The sequence below is a fragment of the Suncus etruscus genome, chromosome 14 (assembly GCF_024139225.1).
Source record: "Suncus etruscus isolate mSunEtr1 chromosome 14, mSunEtr1.pri.cur, whole genome shotgun sequence".
Taxonomy (NCBI): Eukaryota; Metazoa; Chordata; class Mammalia; order Eulipotyphla; family Soricidae; genus Suncus; species Suncus etruscus.
In genome coordinates, this window is record NC_064861.1 from 83,650,921 (window position 1) to 83,672,822 (window position 21,902).

The window sequence follows — 21,902 nt, forward strand, 5'->3', positions numbered from 1 at the left end:
TTACTCCTGCTTAGAAATCCTGGCAGGAGCCATCTGGGATGTCTAGATTAGAACCACCATCAGTCCTGGATCGGCTGTGTGCAAGGCAAATGCCCTACCGCTGTGCTATCTCTTGGCCCTCCCACCTCATCCTTTTAACCCCTATCATCACCACCAAAAAAACCCAACTTGATTGTGTGAGTCCGTTCTCCTACTGTGTTCCATTTGGCCCTTTGTTACTACCTTGCTGTGTAAATTTTGGTCCACGGATGAGAAATCATTTTGTATATAGCCCATCCTTTATGACAGATGGAAATTCTCTGCCTTCCCCCATGCTGCAAACATAACAAAAGCTTCAGGAACTTATGTGTCATTTTTACACCGGGGCCCTGCTAATCTTCTCTGTATTGCTCCAATTTTGTTTTTTGTTTTATATGTTCCCAAAGTGAGCACAATAATGCACTTTTCTTTTGCCCTTTTTTTTTTTTTGAGTCACACCCAATGATGCTCAGGGATTACTCCTGAAATTATTCAGGAATTACTCCTGGTGGAATTTTTTTTTTTTTTTACTCTTTGGTTTGGGTCACACTCGGCTGTGCTCAGGGGTTACACATGACTTTACACTCAGGAATTACTCCTAGCAATGCTTGGGAACCAGATGGGATGCCGGGGATCAAACCTGGGTCGACGCGTACAAGGCACGTGCATTACTCATAGTACTATCTCTCTGGCCCAAGTGAATCATTTCTGTATCTCTGCTTCCTCTTCCTAAACATGGGGATTCACAGAGGGAGCGGTCTCAGCAACTGTGTGGTCCCCAGCCTTAGTATATATGACTAAGAGGATGAAGTCTCAGGCAGGAGGGTGATAGAGGCATGGGGTGGGGGGGGTGTCTTCATCCCATCCCAGAGAACTTCCACATCCAGGAGTATGAATCAGCCTTCCTTCCTGCCGCCATTCCAGACCTGCTGACATATCACAGAAGTGAGCTGTGCCAGGGCACACTCCTCCCCTCTGATGCCTCACATGGGTCCCCTGATGTGTGACATCACGGTGGGGATGAAATCATGGCACCCAGAGCTTGGGAGGAGAAGAAATGGGGGATCTGCTCATCACTTCCTCCCAGCTACTGCCTCCCCATCTCATTTTCTGGGTCCCAGCATTTGGGGGGTTTCCTAGAGGATGGGGGCATAGTAGAACATTGAAAGAGGCATTGGTGAGGTGAACCCAGGGAGGAAGGGGTCTGGAAGTCAAGGATGGACTGAGAGGGCTGGAGAGATGGAACACGGTCAGGCATTTTCCAAACTCTTGGCTCAATGGGGCCATTCCTGACACCCCACAGGTCGCCCAAGCCTCGCCAGGACTGATCTCAGAGTTCAGAGCCAGGAAAAAGCCCTGAGCACTGCCACATGTGATCCCAAGCTCCACCCCCAAAGAAAAGAGTGGGCTCAAGGGCCCCCTAATGGTTGGCATTCATGGACCACATTTCCAGTTATGCGTCACAATCTTTTTTTTATATCTTTACAAATATGATTGTAGTTGGGGTTCAGTCATGTAAAGAACTCCTCCTTTCACCAGTGCAACATTCTTATCACCAGTGTCCCAGATCTCCCTCCTCCCAACCTCATTCCCACCTGTACTCTATCTAGACAGGCTTTCCACTTCCCTCATTCAGTCACATTGTTATGATAATTCTCAATGTAGTTATTTCTTGAACTGCACTCATCCCTCTTTGTGGGGAGCTTCATGTTGTGAGCTGGACCTTCCAGCCCTCCTCTCTTTGTCTCTGAGGATTATTGCAAAAATGTCTTTTATTTTTCTTAAAACCCATAGATGAGTGAGACTATTCTGCATCTATCTGTCAACCCCTGGCTTATTTCACTCAGCATAATAGATTCCATGTACATCCATGTATAGGAAAACTTCATGACTTCATCTCTCCTGACAGCTGCATAATATTCCACTGTGTTTATGTACCACAGTTTCTTTAGCCATTCATCTGCTGAAGGGCATCTTGGTTGTTTCTAGAGTCTGGTTATTGTAAATAGCACTGCAATGAATATAGATGTGAGGAAGGGATTTTTGCATTGTATTTTTGTGTTTTTAGGGTATATACCTAGGGGTGGTATAGCTGGATCATAGGAGAGCTCAATTTCCAGTTTTTGGAGGAATCTCTGTATTGCTTTCCATAAAGATTGGACTAGACGGCATTCCCACTAGCAGTGAACAAGAGTTTCTTTCTCTCTCTTCACATCCCTGCCAGCACAGCTTGTTCTCATTTTTTGTGCTGTGCACTATGAGCCACAATCTTCATGAATCCAATCTTCATTCCTTGCCTGTTAGGTAATGAGTGTCACATGAGCAGAGTAAGGGACTCTTCAGTAAGAGACTTGGAGTGGATGTGATGAGGTAGGTTATGTTGGAACTAAAGGTCAAAGAGGTCGTTCAGGGAGAGTGACAAAGGTTAAAACCTTAGAAATGAACTTCTGGGGGCCGGGCGGTGGCGCTAAAGGTAAGGTGCCTGCCTTGCCTGCGCTAGCCTTGGACGGACCTCGGTTCGATCCCCCGGTGTCCCATATGGTCCCCCAAGCCAGGAGCAACTTCTGAGCACATAGCCAGGAGTAACCCCTGAGCATTACCGGGTGTGGCCCAAAAACCAAAAAAAAAAAAAAAAAAAAAAAAAAGAAATGAACTTCTGGGGAAACAAAGGGAGCTGCTAGGGCAAAGGTCCTGAAGCAGGAAGGGATCACCAAGCAGTGAGGATGTCCCTGTGTCTGAGTGTCTGAATGGGGCGAGTATGGGGGAAGGTGGTGGGACAGGATTGAGATGCAGTGGTGGGGTCAGTCTCTTTACCTCAGGTCCTTCCCTATGTCCCTTCTCTCGGCCCTTTCCTGGGCCTCAGGCCCTTCCTCTACTAGTGAGCCAGGAATTGGGTTAAGTGAGACTCTGGATTTTCCCGAGTGAGACCAGAGGCAGGAGGTCTGGGTGGAAGTGAATGAGCTCTGGTCCAGACACTAATAAGGTCCCTGTGGTTGCAAGTGGGGAAGGCCAGGTTGAAGTAAGGAGAGAGGGGAGAGAGTAGGAGGTGTGGAGGAGGGAGAGGAAGTGAGCAAGGGAGAAGGAGGAAGGAAGAATAAGGGGAGAGATGACAGGGCGAAGGAAGAGAGATGAGAGTGAAGGGGAAGAAAGAGAAACCCCCAAGACCTGTGACCCCCCACCACTTACACTGTCCTGGGGGAGCTCTCCTTCCATCTCTCACCTCCTCTGCCTCCCATGAAGGCAGGAGCTGAGCCTTACAGGACCTCCACAACTCCACCTGTAAAATGGGCATCATGCTTGGGCCATGCAGGACTGACATCCTGGACCTCATTGAGCTCTGTGTAACATCTGTCAACTCTCCTCATCACCTATGTGAGCATCAAATGGTTCCCTTAACAGGCTTTTGAGGGGTCGCACACACTATGTTAGTCAGCAGTTTTTGGTTCTGCGCTCAGGAATCACTCTGGTGGGCTCAGGGAACCATATGGAATGCTGAGATTGAATCCAGATTAGCTCCATGCAAGGCAAATGCCATACCCACTGTGCTATCACTCTAGCAATTGGTGTGTGTGTGTGTGTGTGTGTGCGCGTGTGCGTGTATGTGTGTGTGTTTCCACCCCCTGGCAGTGCTCTGAGTTTTACTCCTGATCCCCTGGCTGGTGACATGCAAGCTAAATGCCCTTCCCATTGTACCAGTTGGACTATCACTCTAGGCCCAAATCTAAATTTTTGTTGTGTTTTGTTTTGTTTTGGGGCCACACCCAGTGACACTCAGGGGTTACTTCTGGCTATGCGCTCAGAAATAATTCCTGGCTTAAGGGACGATATGGACACCGGGGTATCAAACCATGGTCAGTCCTAGGCTAGTATGGGCAAGGCCTTACTCCTTGCACCACCACACCTGACTCCAAATCTAGATTTTTTTTTTTTTTGGTTTTTGGTTACACCTGGCAGCACTCAGGGGTTACTCCTGGCTCTACGCTCAAAAATCGCTCCTGGCAGGCTCAGGGAACCATATGGGATGCCGGGATTTGAACCATCATCCTTCTGCATGCAAGGCAAACACCCTACCTTCGTGCTATCTCTCCCGCCCCCAAAATTTATATTTTTAAAAATTTATTTTTCGGGGCCGGGCGGTGGTGCTGGAGGTAAGGTGTCTGCCTTGCCTGCGCTAGCCTAGGATGGACCGCGGTTCGATCCCCCGGCGTCCCATATGGTCCCCAAAGAAGCCAGGAGCAACTTCTGAGCGCATAGCCAGGAGTAACCCCTGAGCGTCACAGGGTGTGGCCCAAAAACCAAAAAAAAAAAAATTTATTTTTCATTTTGTTTTGGGGCTATATCCAGTGGTGCTTACTCCTGACTCTGAATTCAGAAATCACTCCTGATGGGGAGAGGATGGAGGGGGCTATATGGGATGGAGGGATGAACACACCCAGGTTAGGTATGTGCCAGGCAAATGCCCTTCCCACTATACCATTGCTCTGGTCCTCAAGCTTCTATAGCCAAGTATGAAATCTAATATGTCATCCCCATTTTACAGGGTATGTGAGTGGGGAGGGGTGAAGGTTCAGAGTAGCTGGGGCCTCACAGATCCCTCCCTCAGTTTCCAAACCCTGGTACTTTCCCACTGATGCCACCTCGCCTTGCTTCCAAATGGCCGAAGACTCCTAAGGAATGGAATATCACCCAACTAGAATACCACACGGCTGGAATACCACACAGCTAGAATAGCACACAGCTGGCACCAAGGAATGTCTAAAACCAAGCCCAGGATAAACCAATCAGAGCTGGATAAAATGGAGTGATGGGAATTCCATGCAGATTTAAAGGGAGGGGGAGAATGTCCCAAGGAGGGTCACCCCCTATTTCCAGAGGCAGCTTAAGGGTGAATGGATAATGAGTGAGGAAATGAAATGAAATGAAATCCTCTGCTAATAGTCGCAGCCAGCTTGCGTCTCCTGCGGCACCCCACCCTGTATTACCGGCTTGGCATGCTGTATCTTTCCAGGCGCAGGGGAGGTAGGTCGGTCCAGCTCTGCCCAGCTGAGATATTAAGCCATGGAACCCGGGAGAAGGAGAGGAGTTGCCCATGGTTACCCAGCCAAGAAGTGGCAGAACCAGGACTTCAAGCCAGGCTTGTCAGATCCCTGAACCAGGCCATCATTCTGGCTCTTGCTACTTTCTGATTTTTTCGGTAAGAAGCTATTCCTTTTATCCTGGAAACTGCTTTAAAAATAAATAAATAAAAGGTCTACTGAAAAATGAAACTCATTTGCTGTATTAACTTTGTGTATAGCTTTGACAAAAATTAAAAAACAACAACAACGGGCCCGGAGAGATAGCACAGCGGCATTTGCCTTGCAAGCAGCCGATCCAGGACCAAAGGTGGTTGGTTCGAGTCCCGGTGTCCCATATGGTCCCCCGTGCCTGCCAGGAGCTATTTCTGAGCAGACAGTCAGGAGTAACCCCTGAGCATCGCCGGGTGTGGCCCAAAAACAAAAAAAAAATAACAACAGCAAAAAAAATACAGGGGTTAAGGCACTTGCTTTGCACTCAACCAATAAGGGCTTCATCCTAGCACTGTAGATGGTCCCCCGAATCCCCAACAAGAGGGATTCCTGAGCACAGAGTCAAGACTAAGTCCTGAGCAACACTGAGTATGGCCTCAAAACAAAAACAAACAAGGCAAGAAAAAGAAAACAAGGAAAATGAGGGTAAGAGAGATAGTACAGTAGGTGGAGCACTTACTTTGCATATAGCTGCCTGAGGTTTAATTCCGCATACAGTGTGAGGGAATAAACCCAAGTTATAACAGATGTTACCCCTGAGTACAGAGCCAGGAGTTAAATCCTGAGCATGTACAGGGGTGACTCAACCCTCCCCACTGCTCTTTCCAAAACATAAAACCTGACCTCACACCACCCACCGAAATCAGTTCCGGATTACCAGACAAATTAATATATAATACCAAAGGCTTTTCAGGGGGAGGAGAAAGAAATGTAAGTGAATACCAGTGTGCTTTGGAAGCTTAGAAATATTTCTGAGGGCCCGGAGAGATAGCACAGCGGCGTTTGCCTTGCAAGCAGCCGATCCAGGACCAAAGGTGGTTGGTTCGAATCCCGATGTTCCATATGGTCCCCCGTGCCTGCCAGGAGCTATTTCTGAGCAGACAGCCAGGAGTAACCCCTGAGCACCGCTGGGTGTGGCCCAAAAACAAAACAAAACAAAACAAAAAAGAAGAAATATTTCTGAGGGGTGCTCGCTTCGGCAGCACATATACTAAAATTGGAACAATACAGAGAAGATTAGCATGGCCCCTGTGCAAGGATGACACACAAATTCGTGAAGCGTTCCATATTTAAAAAAATATTTCTGAGGGGCCGGAGTGATAGCACAGTGGTAGGGCCTGCACGTCTTGCATGCTGCCCACCCAGGATGGACCCAGGTTTGATCTCCAGGATCCCATCTACGATTTCTGAGAGCAGAGCCAGGAGTAACCCCTGAGTGATGCCAGGTGTGACCAAAAAGCAAATATATATGTATATCTGAAATATGCCATAAAAACAATCATCTGGGGTGAGATGTAAGGTGTAAGATCCTGGGATTGATTTCTGTTACCAAAAACAAACAATCTGAGGGCTGGAGAGATAGCACAGTGATAGAGCGTTTGCCTTGCAGGCAGCTGACCCGGGATATCCCATATGGTCCCTCAAGCCTGCCAGGAGTGATTTCTGAGCGCAGAGCCAGGAGTAACCCCTGAGTGCCACTGGTTACGGCCCAAATATAAAAACAAAACAAAAAAAAATAATTGGTAAAGGAAAGGCAGAGAAATTGGACTGTACTCAAGTGTCATTGATCTTTGGGTCATTCACAAGCATTAAAGATGGCAAAGTTGAGAAGCAGGTGGTGAATAACCTGTGTGCAGCCTAAATAAAAAAAAATATGCTTTTACTCTTGTGTGCATTTGGGGGCTGGTGGTATTCAGGGGTCACACCTAGTCATAGTGTTTAGGGGACCAAGTGGTGCTGGGAATGACACCCTGGCTTTTGCCTGCAAAGAAAGTAGATGATCAGGGTCCAAAGTGGTAGCACAGCAGTGCAAGACACTGGCCTTCCACCAGCCTTCCCGGGTTCGATCCCCGGCATCCATATCGTCCATAGACTCTCCGGGGTGATTCCTAAATGCAGAGCCAGGAATAATCTTTGAGCACTGCTGGCTGCAGCCCAAAGACAAACAAACAAACAAAAAAAGAGTATGTGGTCAGCCTTTTTTTAATAAAAAATATTTATTATGACACAATGAATTATCAAGTTGTTCATAATTCAGTGATTTCGAGTGTCACATGTTCAAACAATGATCTCACCACCAGTGTGACTCTCCTTCTCCAGTGTCCCCAATTTCCCACCCACCACCCTAGCTTGCCCCTTTGCAGGCACAAATTGACTTCATATTGTTTGTGATAACATAAAGGTAACATCTATCAAAGCATAGATGATTGCCTCCTCATCCCCTAACAAATGCATTTTTAAAATTTCATTCTGATGTATTGATTTTGGGCTTTGAGGTCACACCTGGCAGGTTTGGGGCTCGCTTCTGGCTCTGCTCGAGGGCAGCATTCCTGGTGGTGCTCCGAAAAGACTGAATCTGGGCTGCTGTGCTCAGACTTTTCTGTCTCCAGCTCAACAAATGCATTTTGTTTTTGGGTCACCCCGGCAGCGGCACTCAGGGGTTACTCCTGGCTCTGCACTCAGAAATCGTTCCTGGCAGGCTGGGGAAAAACCACCATCTGTTCTGGATGGGCTGTGCACAAGGCAAACACCCTACTGCTGTGCTATCTCTACGGCCCTCAACAAATGCATTTTCAAATGGACAGCCCCAGAGGCCTGGGAGATATGTAAAGATCTGATATCTTGTACAGACAAAACTCCAAATTGTATCTCTGACATTGTGTAGGCCCCTGACACTTCTGGAGAGATCCCTCCTCTTACCAGTCCCCCTCAAGCCCCCAAACAATCCTTTAGGAAACTCTGCAAGACATTTATTATTTATGTTGGGGGGCCATATCCAGCAGTGCTCAGGCCTTACTGCTGATTCTGCACTCAGGGATCATTCCTGGAGGGCTCAGGGGACCTGACCACATGGAGTTCTGGAATCGAACCTGGGTCGGCTTAATGCAAGGCAAGAACTTTACTATGGTAAGAACGTACTATTGCTCTGGCCCCTCTGCAAGACAATTGAACAAGCATATCTTAGAAAAGGATTTCCAAAATACCAATATACAGGTAAAATATTCAATTTTTATTAATTTTATATTATAGGGGCTCTAGCCAGTGGTGCTCAGGGGTTACTCCTGGCTCTGCACTCATAAATTACTCCTAGCAGGCTCAGGAAACCATATGGGATGCTGGGGATTGAATCAGGGTTGGCCACATGTTCTGGCTCCAATTTATTAATCTTTTTTTTTTTTTTTTTTTTTTTTTGGTTTTTGGTTTTTGGGTCACACCTGGCAGTGCTCAGGGGTTACTCCTGGCAGGCATGGGGGACCACATGGGATGCTGGGATTCGAACCACCATCCTTCTGTATGAAAGGCAAACGCTTACCTCCATGCTATCTCTCCAGCCCTTAATTTATTGATCTTTAATTAAATTAAAAATTTTTTATTTTCAAAAGTTTCGGCTGTATCTGACTCTGGTTTGAATTCCTGGCATGACACCAGATCTCCTAAGCATCACCAGGAGTCAGTCCTGAGCACAGAGCCTGGAATGCTACCAGGTGTGGCCCTAATCCCCAGTCTTCTTATTTATTATTATAATTCATTGTGCTGAACTAAACCCAGGACCTCACAAATGAAAAGCAAGTGTTCTGGGCCCGGAGAGATAGCACAGTGGTGTTTGCCTTGCAAGCAGCTGATCCAGAACCTAAGGTTCAAATTCCGGTGTCCCATATGGTCCCCCATGCTTGCCAGGAGCTATTTCTGAGCAGACAGCCAGGAGTAACCCCTGAGCACTGCTGGGTGTGACCCAAAAACCAAAAAAAAAAAAAAAAAGAAAAGAAAAAAAAGAAAAGCAAGTGTTCTTCTGCTTAGTTACATCCAACTCTACTTTTGCTTTTGTTTGCTTGTTTGTTTGTTTTTGGGCCACACCTGGCAGCAGTGGTGCTCAGTGGTTACTCCTGGCTCTGTGCTCAGAAATCGATGCTGGCAGGCTCAGGGGACCACATGAGATGCCTGGAATCAAACCCTGGTGTGTCCCAGGTTTTTTGCATGCAAGGCTAACTTCCTACTACTGTGCTATCGCTCTGGCCAACCCCTTGTTTTTATTTTTTTAGGTTTTTGGGTCACACTCCTGGATCTATTTCAGAAATTGCTCCTGGCAGGCTTGGGGGACCATATGGGATGCCAGGATTTGAACCACTGTTCTTCTGCATTCAAGGGAAATGCCCTATTTTCATGCTATCTCTCCAGCCCATCCGGCCCTTTTTATTACATTTTTATTAGGGCCACAACTTCTCAGCTGTGCTCAGGGACCACCAGGGGCAGGCCCAGTGCTATATAACCCAGGAGTGCTGAGGGGCCTTGCTGGTCTCAGAGAAGTGTTGGGCCTAGCAATGGACTCAGAACAATGGCTCCAGAGCCACACAAGTGAAGCATATGCTCTGAGCACTTGAGTTGTTCTCTTCCAGATGTTCAATTGCCCTACAATGAGCTCTGACTGTACCGGGCCCAGATGGGTAAAATAAAGCCTGCAGTGATGCCAGTCGGTGGCGAGCATCTTAGAGTCACAGAAATGTCTGACAGGTGCAGGAAAACGATCACCTATTCTCTGAACACACATGCAGTCTGTCCTCAAGATAAGTGCCTCTGTACCTTCAGGCCTCTCCTTTCTATTCAAGAGAAACGTGTCTGTATATTCATTCACATCAGGCAGTGAATATTTTAATGCAAACTGTGGACTTGATTGTCAAAAGCCAAAAAAAATAAAAAGGAATTTTAGAATTTCCATGAACAGGGACGAGAGAGATAGAAGCCAGTATAGCATCTGCCTTGCATGCTGAATTCCATCTCTGGCACCCCATCTGGTCCCCCGAGCTCCACTAGGAGCAATCTCTGATTGAGGAGCCAGAAGTTTTGAGCCAGGTGGCCCCAAACCCTAAAAAACAAAATATCCATGGCCAAGAGCTATGTAAAGGAATTGTGTGTATTCACATCATGGCATCATACACAGCCATGGGAGGCGGCCTGGTTCACATCCATCCTGGATGTGCTCCACAAGCTCAAAGCTGCAGAGAGATGAAATGCCAGTTACAGGAGTTGGTGGTGTTGTGTGGAAAACAAGCAAAGTGAAGTTCTACAAGGAGGCCAACGGTGGGTGCCCTCCTGGGTGGAGAGAGAGAGAGACTGTGAGTGGGAAAAGGGGGCTTCTGGGAAGCAGGTTGACCCCCTTCCCCTGAGTGGTGACCACATCAACTCATTCTCTTTGTTAGAATTCATCCAATGGCAGATCGATGTTTTAAGTACTTCTCTGGGTTTTATTTGGGGGGGGGTGAGAATGGGGGGACATACCCAGCAGTGCTCAGGACTTACTCCTGGCTGTTCACTCAGAAATTACTCCTGGCAGGGCCTGAGAGATAGCATGGAGGTGAGGTGTTTGCCTTGCATGCAGAAGGACGGTGGTTAGAATCCCGGCATCCCATGTGGTCCCCTGTGCCTGCCAGGGCGATTTCTGAGCATGCAGGGGTCTCAAACTCGAAGCCCACAGGCCGCAAACGGCCCTCCATACAACATTTTGTGGCCCTGTCCTAGAGGAAACGTTTTTTGTTTTGTTTTGTTTTAGTTGTTTGGGTCACACCCCCCAATGTTCAAGGCTTACTACTGATTTTGCACTCAAGGATCACCCTGACTTTGCCTCCTGTGGCCCCCAGGTAAATTGAGTTTGAGACCCCTGGCATAGAGTCAGGAGTAACCCCTGAGCGATGCTGGGTGTGACCCAAAAACAAAGCAAAACAAAAACAAAACAAAACAAAAAAAAAAAGAAATTACTCCTGGCATGGGACCAGAGCTATAGCACAGACGTAAGGCATTTGCCTTGCATGTGGCCAACACAGGACGAACCCTAGTTCAAATCCTGGCATCCCATATGGTCCCCACAGCCTGCCAGTAGCAACTTCTGAGCACAGAGCCAGGAGTAACTCCTGAGCACAGCTGGTGACCCAAAACAAACAAACGAACAAAAACAAACAAAAAAGAGAAAGTAAAGAAATTACTCCTGGCAGACTCTAAGGACCATGTAGGATGCCTGGGATCAAACTTGGGTCAGCTGCATGCAAGGAAAATGCCCTCCCCACTGTGCTATAGCTCTGGTCCTCTTCTCTGTTTTGTTCTATGGTGCTGGGCCTCACGCATGCAATGCAAATGCTCTACCACTAAACTATACAGCTCGGACCCTCAGGAGGTCTTTTTCCTGTATGTTTGATGGATTTCACAATAAAACAGGTTGCTTACAGAACTCTTTATTAAGGTTGCAATATTATTGCAATCCTAAGGTTATTTAGAAAAGTTAAGTTCATCAAAGCCTTCTTTTCCTGGATTGTTAGACCAGATGTGTAGCCATCTGGCAGTGGTGAGTGGCCAGCCACATGGGGCAAAAAAGCAGTAGTGGGGGGCGGCACAGAGACACCAGAGATCTTCCGGGAGTCGTTCAGTGTTACAGCTCCTTTACTGAAGGTGAGGACGGGATAATTAAACAGAAGTATGAACAATAGGAGAGATGAAATGGCCCTGGTACGGGAAAGGGAGGGAGAGGGAGAGGTGAAAGATCATTCACTGTTGTCCACAGAACAGGTGGTGGTTTTCAGACTGCAATGTTCCATGCTGGCTGATGTGGCTTAGGAAAAAGCAGAATGTAGGAACTGGAGCAATAACACAGTGGTAGGGCGTTTGCCTTGCACACAGCTGACCCGGGATGAGCCTGGGATCCATTCCCGGCATCCCATATGGTCCCCTGAGTCAGCCAGGAGTGATTTTTGAGCACAAAGCCAGGAGTAATCCCTGAGTGCCGGCTGGGTGTGGTCCAAACCCCTTTTCCCCGAAAAAAAGGCAGAATGTGGGCTGGCAGCAAGGCCCTGTCCTGTCCTTATCCGTGGCCACATCCCCCCTTTTTACTTACAAGGCAGAATTGGACAAAGTATTGGAGCTTGGAGCATGGGGAGAATAGGGCTGAGATCTCTGAGCTATGAACCATCACTCGGTCATGTCCCTACAGTGAGTTAAGTCCCTTACAGTCTTCTTGATGATGCAACGTGCTTTCCCAATAATTTTTGTAAATTCCCAATAATGCAAGTTCCCATAAAGGAATAGGATGTGGTGAATAGTCAGGGGGTTATTTTGCTCAGGGTTGGATATGACCAAGATTCTGGAAAGGATCAGTTCCTCATTTTTAGGGCTCGTTGTCTGCACAACAAACGATACCTGTCCCCAAATAAGGATTACCGGAGCCAATTTGGGGCTGTGATCCCCCCATCTATCTAGAGGAGATGAATGTTGTACTGGGCTTGGCAGCCTTAAGAACCAGCCCAGGATAGGGGCCCTCAAGGTGGGCTTAGGCTGCCTTGGGCTTGACCCAACCAAGGTAACAAGGCCAGACCTCCCCCAAATCCTGCTACATAAATGTCTAAGGGATGACAATGGGGGGATGACATTGGAAGGAAGCATGTGGCACTTCTCTGTGAGTCCTCAGTGGACTTTATCTTCCACCTTATGTGGACTTTTATCTTCCACCTTATCTAGCCTCATCACCCCGCATATGATGGTGACGACAGCTGGGAGAGGCTTGGCCATGCATTCATTAGTCAGGAAGTCTCATATACAAGAATTTTCTTTATAGACTAGAGCAGGTTTTTTTATTATTATTATTTTATTATTATTGTCACACCCAGCTGTGCTCAGGGGTTACTCCTGGACACTCAGTGGTCATTCCTGGTGGTGATTGGAGGACCATGGATGCTGAGGATAGAACCTGGGTCGGCAGCATGCAAGGCAAATGGTCTAACTACTGTGCCATCACTCTGGCCCCAGGTTGGTTTTTTTGGGAGGAGAGTTGGGCCCACACCTGGTAGTATTCAGGGTTTTCTTTTGGTTCTGCATTCAGGAATCACCCTGGTGGGGTTCAGGAGATCATATGGGGTGCCAGGTATTAAATCTGGGTCAGTTATGTGCCAGGCAAGCACTCAATTTGCTATACTATCTCTCCAGTCCTTTCTTTTCCATTTTTCTTTCTTTTCTTCTCTGGTCAGGACTTACTCCTGCCTCTATGCTCAGAAATAACTTCTGGTGGGGCTTGGAAAACAATGTTCAGTCTAGAGATTAGTCCCAGATAGGCCAAGTACAAAGCCTTATCTCTACATTATCTCTCCTGCCTCCATATTAGGATTTCTTAAACTTTCTCCATTTATTATCAGTTTTCCACATGAGAAATTTTGATGCAACCATGGACATATAGGTATTAAAAATGAATCAAACATTAACTGATTAGATCATAGAAAATATTTCTCTCAAAAACCATTTGTCTTTTCTCTTTTATTTTTTATTCTATTTATTCTGTTTTCTATTTGGTTTTTCGGGCCACACCCATTTGATGCTCAGGGATTACTCCTGGCTAAGCGCTCAGAAATTGCCCCTGGCTTGGGGGGACCATATAGGACACCAGGGGAGATCGAACCACGGTCCTTCCTTGGCTAGCGCTTGCAAGGCAGACACCTTACCTCTAGTGCCACCTCACTGGCCCGCTATTTATTCTATTTTATTATTATTATTATTATTATTATTATTAGTAGTAGTAGTAGTAGTAGTAGTATTTGGTTTTGGGGCCACACCCGGCGGTGCTCAGGGGTTACTCCTGGCTGTCAGCTCAGAAATAGCTCCTGTCAGGCACAGGGGACCATATGGGTCACCGGGATTCGAACCAACCACCTTTGGTCCTGGATCGGCTGCTTGCAAGGCAAACACCGCTGTGCTATCTCTCCGGGCCCTATTATTTATTTTTTTATTCCATGGTTTGCAATATTGTTACTGAAAGGGTGTCATGCATATATATCACTTTACCTAGATTCAGTACCCAGTTCTTGTCCATTGATCATTTCTAACTATCATTGTCCTGGTAGGCCCTTCTCTACCCTAACTACATTCCCCCAATGTTTGTGGCAATATTCTTACCATGAACTGGTTTTCCTGGCCTTCATCTCTATTGTCTTTGGGTATTATCATCATACTGTTTTTTTTAAAAATACCCCACAATTGAGTGTGATTATTCTCTGTCTATCCCACTTTCTTTGACTCATTTTGCTCAGCATAAAAGTCTCCTTATCAATCCATATGTAAGCAAATTTCATGACTTCATTTTCCTGTATAGTATTCCATTGTGTAGATGTGACACAGTTCCTTTAGCCACTCATCTGTGTTTGGGCACCTGAGTTGTTTCCAGATTCTGGCTGTTGTGAATACTGCTTCAGTGAACATAAGAATGCAGAGGGCTTTCAGCATTGTGCCCTAAGGTATATTCTTTATTTTTTTGTTTTGGTTTTGGGTCACAACCAGCAGTGCTCAGGGGTTACTCCTGGCTCTACACTCAGAAATGGCTCCTGGCAGGCTCGGGGGACCATATGGAATGCTGGGATTCAAACTAATGATCTTCTGCATGAAAGGTAAACACATTACCTCCATGCTATCTCTCCGACCCCAGTATTTTTTTTATTTTTTACTTTTTTTTTTTATCACACCAAGCAGTGCTCAAGGGTCATTCCTGGTTCCACGCTCAGAAATCGCTTCTGGCAGGCTCGGGGGACCATATGGGATGCCAGGATTTGAACCACTATCCTTCTGCATGAAAGGCAGAGGCCTTACCTCCATGCTATCTCTCCGGCTCTCCTGGGGTATATTCTTAGGGGCATAAAACCAGTGTGCTTAGTCTATATGAGCACAGTAGCGCAATATGATGGCAGCAGAAAGGCCTGGAAACTGAATTGAAGGAAATACTTTAGGGGCCGGAAAGGTGGCTCAATGATTTGCATGCAGAAAGCACAGGCCCTGGCATTGTTTATCTCACTACCACCACCACTGGAATCCACCAAAAAAAATTTTTTTTGTTTTAATTTTAAAACAAACTTGTAAAATATTTTGTGACATCCACATATGCTTACATGATCCCCATATAAGGTTGCTACCCAGAGTTTAAGAAACTAAGGACAGGGCCCGGAGAGATAGCACAGCGGTGTTTGCCTTGCAAGCAGCCAATCCAGGACCCAAGGTGGTTGGTTCGAATCCCGGTGTCCCATATGGTCCCCCGTGCCTGCCAGGAGCTATTTCTGAGCAGACAGCCAGGAGGAACCTCTGAGCACCACCGGGTGTGGCCCAAAAACCAAAAAAAAAAAAAAGAAAGAAACTAAGGACAGAGGCTGGAGCGATAGTACAGTGGGTGGGGCACTTGGTTTGCAGGCACCTGGCCCATGTTCAACCCCTGGCACCCCATATGGTCCCCTGAGCCCCTGCCAGGATTGATCCCTGAGTGCAGAGCCTGGAGTCAGCCTTGAGCAATGCTGGGTGTGGTCCTCCAAAACCAAAACCAAACCAAACCAAAAACAAAACAAAACAAAAAAACAAGAAGTCTGGGCAAGTCCAGATAACCTAGATGTGGAAGAATTGACGTTGTTAACATTGGTATAATGCCACTCCATGAAATTCAAACAAAGAAGCTGCCTCAGGCTGCTTTTTTTTTTCTTATTTTTTATCTTTTTCAGCTCTTAGCACTTGTAACCTGTCAGGAAATCTCTCGTGACTGAGGCACTATTTGTTTTGGTTTGGGGGGCACACCTCCAAGTGCCCCAAGGGGTCCCAGAACTGTAGGACCAGCCTTATTCAACAAAGGGAGAAAACTGGAAGCATCACAGCATTAAGTGACTGGTGGAAGCTAGTCACTGTCTGAACTTGGTCTGAAACATATAAGTCCTTAGCTCCTGAAAAAGTGCTCTTGCCTGCAGGCTTTTCTTTCCCAGTACTAGAGTAAGAAAGTCAGTGTCTAAAAGGAGAAATAAAGGGAGGGGGGAAGGACAGAGAAAAGGGGAAGAGGGAGTAAGAGAGAAAGGGGGGAGAGAGAGAGACAGAGGGAGAAAGAGAGAAAGAGGGAGAGAGAAAGGGGGATAGGAGAGAAAGACAGAGAGAGAAAAAGAGATACAGAGAAAGAGATAGAGAGACAGAGAGAAAGAGAGACAGAGAGACAGAGAGAGAAGAAAAAGTCTACTCAGGGGTAGGGTGTTTGTCTTGCATACAGCTGATCCGGGATGAACCAGGTTCGATTCCCGGCATCATCATATGGGCCCCTGAATCTGCCAGGAGCATTTCTGAGTGTAGAGCCAGGAGTAACCCCTGAGCACCACTAAGTATGGCCCAGAAATAAAAACAAAAGGGTGTGGGCCCAGAGAGAGCACAGCGGCGTTTGCCTTGCAAGCAGCCGATCCAGGACCAAAGGTGGTTGGTTCGAATCCCGGTGTCCCATATGGTCCCCCGTCCCTGCCAGGCGCTATTTCTGAGCAGACAGCCAGGAGTAACCCCTGAGCACTGCCAGGTGTGGCCCAAAAACCAAAACCAAAAACAAAACAAAACAAAACAAAAAAAAAACAAAAAAAAAAACAACAACTAAAGGGTGAAGAGATGGAAACTGGGGACACTGATGATGGGAAATGTGCACTGGTCAAAAGTATTGGACATTGTATGACTAAAACTTGAACATGAACAACTTGGTAACTGTGAAAAAAAAAACACACCTCAACTGTATTATAAACAACCATAACCATAGTGTTTACATAAAGTAATCTAAAAAAAAAAGGAAGAAAGAAAGTGGGAAGTGCAGAGAATATCTCCAAACACAAAGGAATGCAAAAGTGAAAATTAGAGCTAGTTCTCTGAGCATTCTGGAGGGAAGGGTTTTTGGGTACCCACTCTGAAGGGGTGTGGGCCATCTCTCAATCCATCTCTCAAGGGGCTAACAGAGATTCCAGAAGATTCCTGAGTTGGTGGAAGGAAGCAAAGGTTAGCTGAAGGTCCTTGCACACAACCAATTTGGGATCAATTCCCAGACACCTCATATGGTCCCCAATCCCACCAGGAGTCATTCCTGAGCATGGCTGGGTGTGACCCTTTCAAAACTCCCTGAGAAGTTTAAAGAGCTTTTGTGTATGTGATTATCTCTAGTAACATTCCCCACAAGAAGAAAGACTCCTTCCTTTTGCGTCATTGCCTCTGCGAAAGCAAGATGGGTCAGTCTTAACTGGGTGAGCTGAGGAGATGGTGCAAAGGGTTAAAAAGCTTTTGCTTGGCCTGCGGGAACCCTGAGTTTGCTCTCTGGCACTTCATGGTCTCCCAAGCATATCTAGGAACAAGCCCTGAGCACTGCTGGGCGAGGCCCCGCAAATCCTAACAAAACAAAATCGATGCTACTGGAATTGAAAAGCAACTTGTCCTGCTGTTGTGGGGGAGTTGAGGGACACAGGAGGCTCCTGATCTTGGAAAGGGAGCTGGGAGTGAATCACAGAGGTTTCTAAAACATCCCACTGTAGTTTGCAGGATTCTAGGCAGCTAATAAACTAGCTTCTGGACATTCATCAAAATGTGGAAATATTGGGGCTGGAGCGGTGGCACAACAGTAGGGCGTTTGCCTTGCACACAGCTAACCTAGGACGGACCACAGTTCGACCCCCCAGCGTCCCTTATGGTTCCCCAATCCAGGAGCAATTTCTGAGTGCATTGCCAGGAGTAACCCCTGAGCATCACTGGTTGTGGCCTAAAAACCAAAAAAGAAAAAAAAAGTGGAAATGCCTGGAATCCTGGAATCTGTCCATCTTGAAGCCGAATGCGTTCAACAGGAGATAGTGGCTTTCACAAGCTCTGCCTCCCTGTCATTCTCCAGTAGCTTCTCTATCCTGCTGTTGCTTATTTGGAGAGCTGAGGTGTTTTCTCAACATGGCTGAGGCAGAGGTGGCTTTTGCACCGAGGAAGGTGAAGAACTGCAGCTTCTAAAAGAGGAAAGGGGGAAAAACAACAACAAGGAAAGCTGTAGGCGTTCACAATTAGTGAGGGTGGGCTGAGGGGGCTGGGATGTTTCCCAAACAGGGACAGTTAAGTTGCTTTTAAATCAACTTGAAGCCATGATGGAGACTGTGTGTGTGTGTGTGTGTGTAAGTGTCTAAGCAAGTGACCCATCTTGTGATTGCTATATTTTATATTTACTATTATTATCAGGTTTAGGGTCACACTCAGTGGTGCTCAGCAGCCACTTCTGGCTCTGCACTCAAGAATTACTCCTGGGGGCTGGAGAGGTAGCATGGAGGTAAGGCATTTGCCTTACATGCAGAAGGACGGTGGTTCAAATCCCGGCATCCCATATGGTCCCCTGAGCTTGCCAGGGGTGATTTCTGAGCTTACAGCCAGGAGTAACCCCTGATCACTGCCAGGTGTGACCCAAAAACCAAAAAAAATAAAATAAAATAAATAATTACTCCTGGGGGTCTGAGTGGTAGTACAGCACTAAGGCCTTTGCTTTGCATGCGACTGGACCATAGCAGATGCTGGTTCGATCCCTGGCATTCCATTTGGTCCCCTGAGCCAGGAGAAATTTCTTTTTTTTTTTTTCTTTTCTTTTTTTTTTTTTATTTTCAGGAGCAATTTCTGAGCACAGAGCTAGGAGTAACCCCTGAGCGCTGCTGGGAATGGCCATAAATAAATGAAAGGCATGCCCTACCTGTTGTATTACACCTCTGTCCTCATTGTTATTATTATTATTATTATTGTTTTGTTTTGTTTTGTTTTTTGGGTCACACCCGGCAGCACTCAGGGGTTTCTCCTGGCTCTACGCTCAGAAATCGCCCCTGGCAGGCTCAGGGGACCATATGGGATGCTGGGATTTGAACCACCATCCTTCTGCATGCAAGGCAAACGCCTTACCGCCATGCTATCTCCAGCCCCTATTATTTTTCTATTATTATTATTATTATTATTATTTTGGTTTTTGGGCCACACTCGGCGGTGCTCAGGGGTTACTCCTGGCTGTCTGCTCAGAAATAGCTCCTGGCAGGCACGGGGGATCATATGGGACACCGGGATTCGAACCAACCACCTTGGGTCCTGGATCTGCTGCTTGTAAGGCAAACGCCGCTGTGCTATCTCTCTGGGCCCTATTATTATTACTTTTAAGGACATATTTGGCTGACTCTGTTCAGTGGATGTATGGATTGAACCCTGGTCACTTGTTTGCAAGCCCTGCAGTACTCTCACTCTGGCCCCTGAGACTTATTTTAAAGATTTGTTGGGTTAACATTGGGCCGATCACAATGTGCTAGGAATTGAACCCCGGGACTGCCCACATGCATGGATGGCATGTGCCCTACCCCTTAGAACACAAGCTGGGCATTAGGACAACTTGAATTCCTTCCCCCTCTCCTGCAAAACACACACACACACACACACACACACACACACACACACACACACACACACGGTTTGCAGTGCGTGTGTGAATGGATCAGTCTTAACTGGATGGGCTGAGGAGAAGGGTCAAAGGGCTGGAGCTCTTGCTTTGCCTGGGGGAACCCAGAGTTTGCTCTCTGGCACTTCATGGTCTTCCAAGCATGCCTAGGAACAAGCCCTAGTACAATTGCACAGCGGGGAGGGTGCTTGCCTGGCATGCAGCCAACAGAGTCCAATCCAAGGTTACAAGTATGGTCCTCCAGATCTGTTATGAGTGAGCCCTGTGCACAGAGCCAGGAGTAAGTAAGTGGTATGGGCCACCTCTCCAAAAAACAAAACAAAACAAAACAAAACACCACCTCTCACCTGCTGCTCCAGAAATACCCTCCTCTCCATCTTTGGTGGCCAGTCACTGCCAACTTCCAAACCCTTCACCAAAGGCTGGCAGGATACTTCTCACTCATTGACCCCTTCCCCCCCCCCCCCGTTCATGCTTTTCTTTTCTTTTTTCTTTTTTTCCCCTAAATTGATCACACCTAGTCAAAGGTTCACTCCTGGAGGTGCTGAGGGGTCTGTAGTACCGGAGAACCCAGGTCTGCTGTATGCAGAGCAAACAGTAAAGATTTATCTTACCTAGTCAAGCTTTATCTCCTGGAGCTCAAGTTTGCTTTGGTTTTGGTTTTGGTTTTGGTTTTTGGGCCACACCCGCTGTCTGCCGGGCTCTGAGCTCAGAAATAGCTCCTGGCGTTAGTACTCCGGGGGACCCTATGGGGTGCCAGGGATCCACCCTGGGTGTGTGCAGGGTAAGTGCTCGCCCTCCCCGCTGTGCTGGAGCTCCGGGCCCCAGGAGCTCATTTTCTAATGACCTTGAAATTAAGAGCTGCTTGGGGCCAGGGGACCTGTCAGCTGAAGTGATGAAAAATCAGGCGCTGGTTAATCCTTGCCAGGCCCCTGGGCGCTGTGATCCTTTTGGCAGGAGGGAGCAGGGTGGCCACAGCCTAACCTAGGCTGTCCCCGGTGGAACTTCGCCTTGTTTTACCCGGACAGAGTGAGAGGTTCTGGGACAGGGAGGGAAGCAGAAGGCAGCAGGAGGCTGGGAAGTGCTAGAGAAAGTCCCAGGCCTCTGGCTGGGGTCCAGCCCAGCTAAGGGGGTGGAGCCCCCAAGTCCAGGCCCCTTGGGGGGGGTCCCCAACTGTAGGGTGGGGCGAGCCCGAGGGCTGGATGAATGGAACAGCCAGCTGAATCTTACCTGTCCGGGGCAGGCGCTCACCTGGTGGCCAGCTTGGAGGTGGCAGCGGTAGCAGCAGCAGCAGCATCGGGGTGACCTAGCCACCCTTCCTGGGCTCCCCTTTCCGATCCCCGCCCCCGGGGGGTGGGCAGGTGGGCGTGGGGCGCCGGGACCGGCCGGACCTGTGGGACCCGGGGCCCTGGCTGTCTGGGAAGCCTGTCACCTGCAGGCTGCCAGTTCTTCCGGGGCTGGGACAACTGTGGGCGGCAGGAGGCCAGGGCACCACCAAACGCATAAATAGCGCCGGGGAGCACCGTGGCCGCAGACACGCTTTGCAGGCGAGCAGCCGGCGCCCAGGAGGGTGAGCTGGGGGTCCGGGAGGGCGTCCTGTCCTGCACCCCACAGCGCTGACAATCTGTGGTTCCCAACCCCACCCTACCCCACCCTTCCCTGGGGACCCAGAACCCCAGCTGAAGCTGGTTCGCAAAGATGGGGTGTATGGGTGTGTGCAGATGGAGAGCTGGGGGGAACCCCTGATGCTCAGGGTAAGTGGGGAGATGGGGTGAAGGGACCCACTGGCTCTGGGATGAAATGGCAGGGGGACCTGGGAATAGAGTAAGGGGCTGAGCTTTGGGGTCACTAGGACAGAACCGGCAGGGTGGATCCCCGGAGAGTGAGGAAATGAAGTGCGAGGAATTCGGGTGACAGATCCAGACCTGACGAGGAGGCTGGGCACGAGGTGGCCAAGCCAGGCACCTGCTGCCTCTGACACCCTGGAGCTCCCACAACCCCATCCCCACTTCTCCAGGGTCATTTGTACCTTGAGTGAGCTGCCCTGGGGCCAAGGTTCTGGAACCTGTTACTCCGGGCTTCAGCCACCAGCTTCCTCACATCCTGGGGTGCATTTGAATTTCGGGGTGCTGGCTGAGCTGATCTGCGCTTGGGGCGTGAGCAGCAGCCCCGTGGCACCACAGGAATGTAGGAGGTGGCTATGACTCTTTGAAAAGTGCTCAGCAAGCTCCCGAAGGGCAGTGCCTCGGGCTCCAGGCTCTTGGCTCAGAGGTTCCTTCTCTCCTCCAGCCCCGGATACCCCTCTGCCTCCTTGGAGACTCAGCCCCAAGCCTTCAGCCATCACGGATCCGTCC

General features: G+C 48.2%; 2 non-coding genes across 2 annotated transcripts; one reads left to right on the top strand and one right to left on the bottom strand.

Moving 5' to 3' along the window:
• Positions 1-318: 318 nt before the first annotated feature.
• Positions 319-426, bottom strand: LOC126029262 (U6 spliceosomal RNA). Its single transcript, XR_007502894.1, has one exon. It is a non-coding gene; the product is annotated as a U6 spliceosomal RNA (small nuclear RNA).
• Positions 427-6,273: 5,847 nt separating this feature from the next.
• On the top strand, positions 6,274-6,380 carry LOC126029029 (U6 spliceosomal RNA). Its single transcript, XR_007502688.1, has one exon. It is a non-coding gene; the product is annotated as a U6 spliceosomal RNA (small nuclear RNA).
• Positions 6,381-21,902: the final 15,522 nt, after the last annotated feature.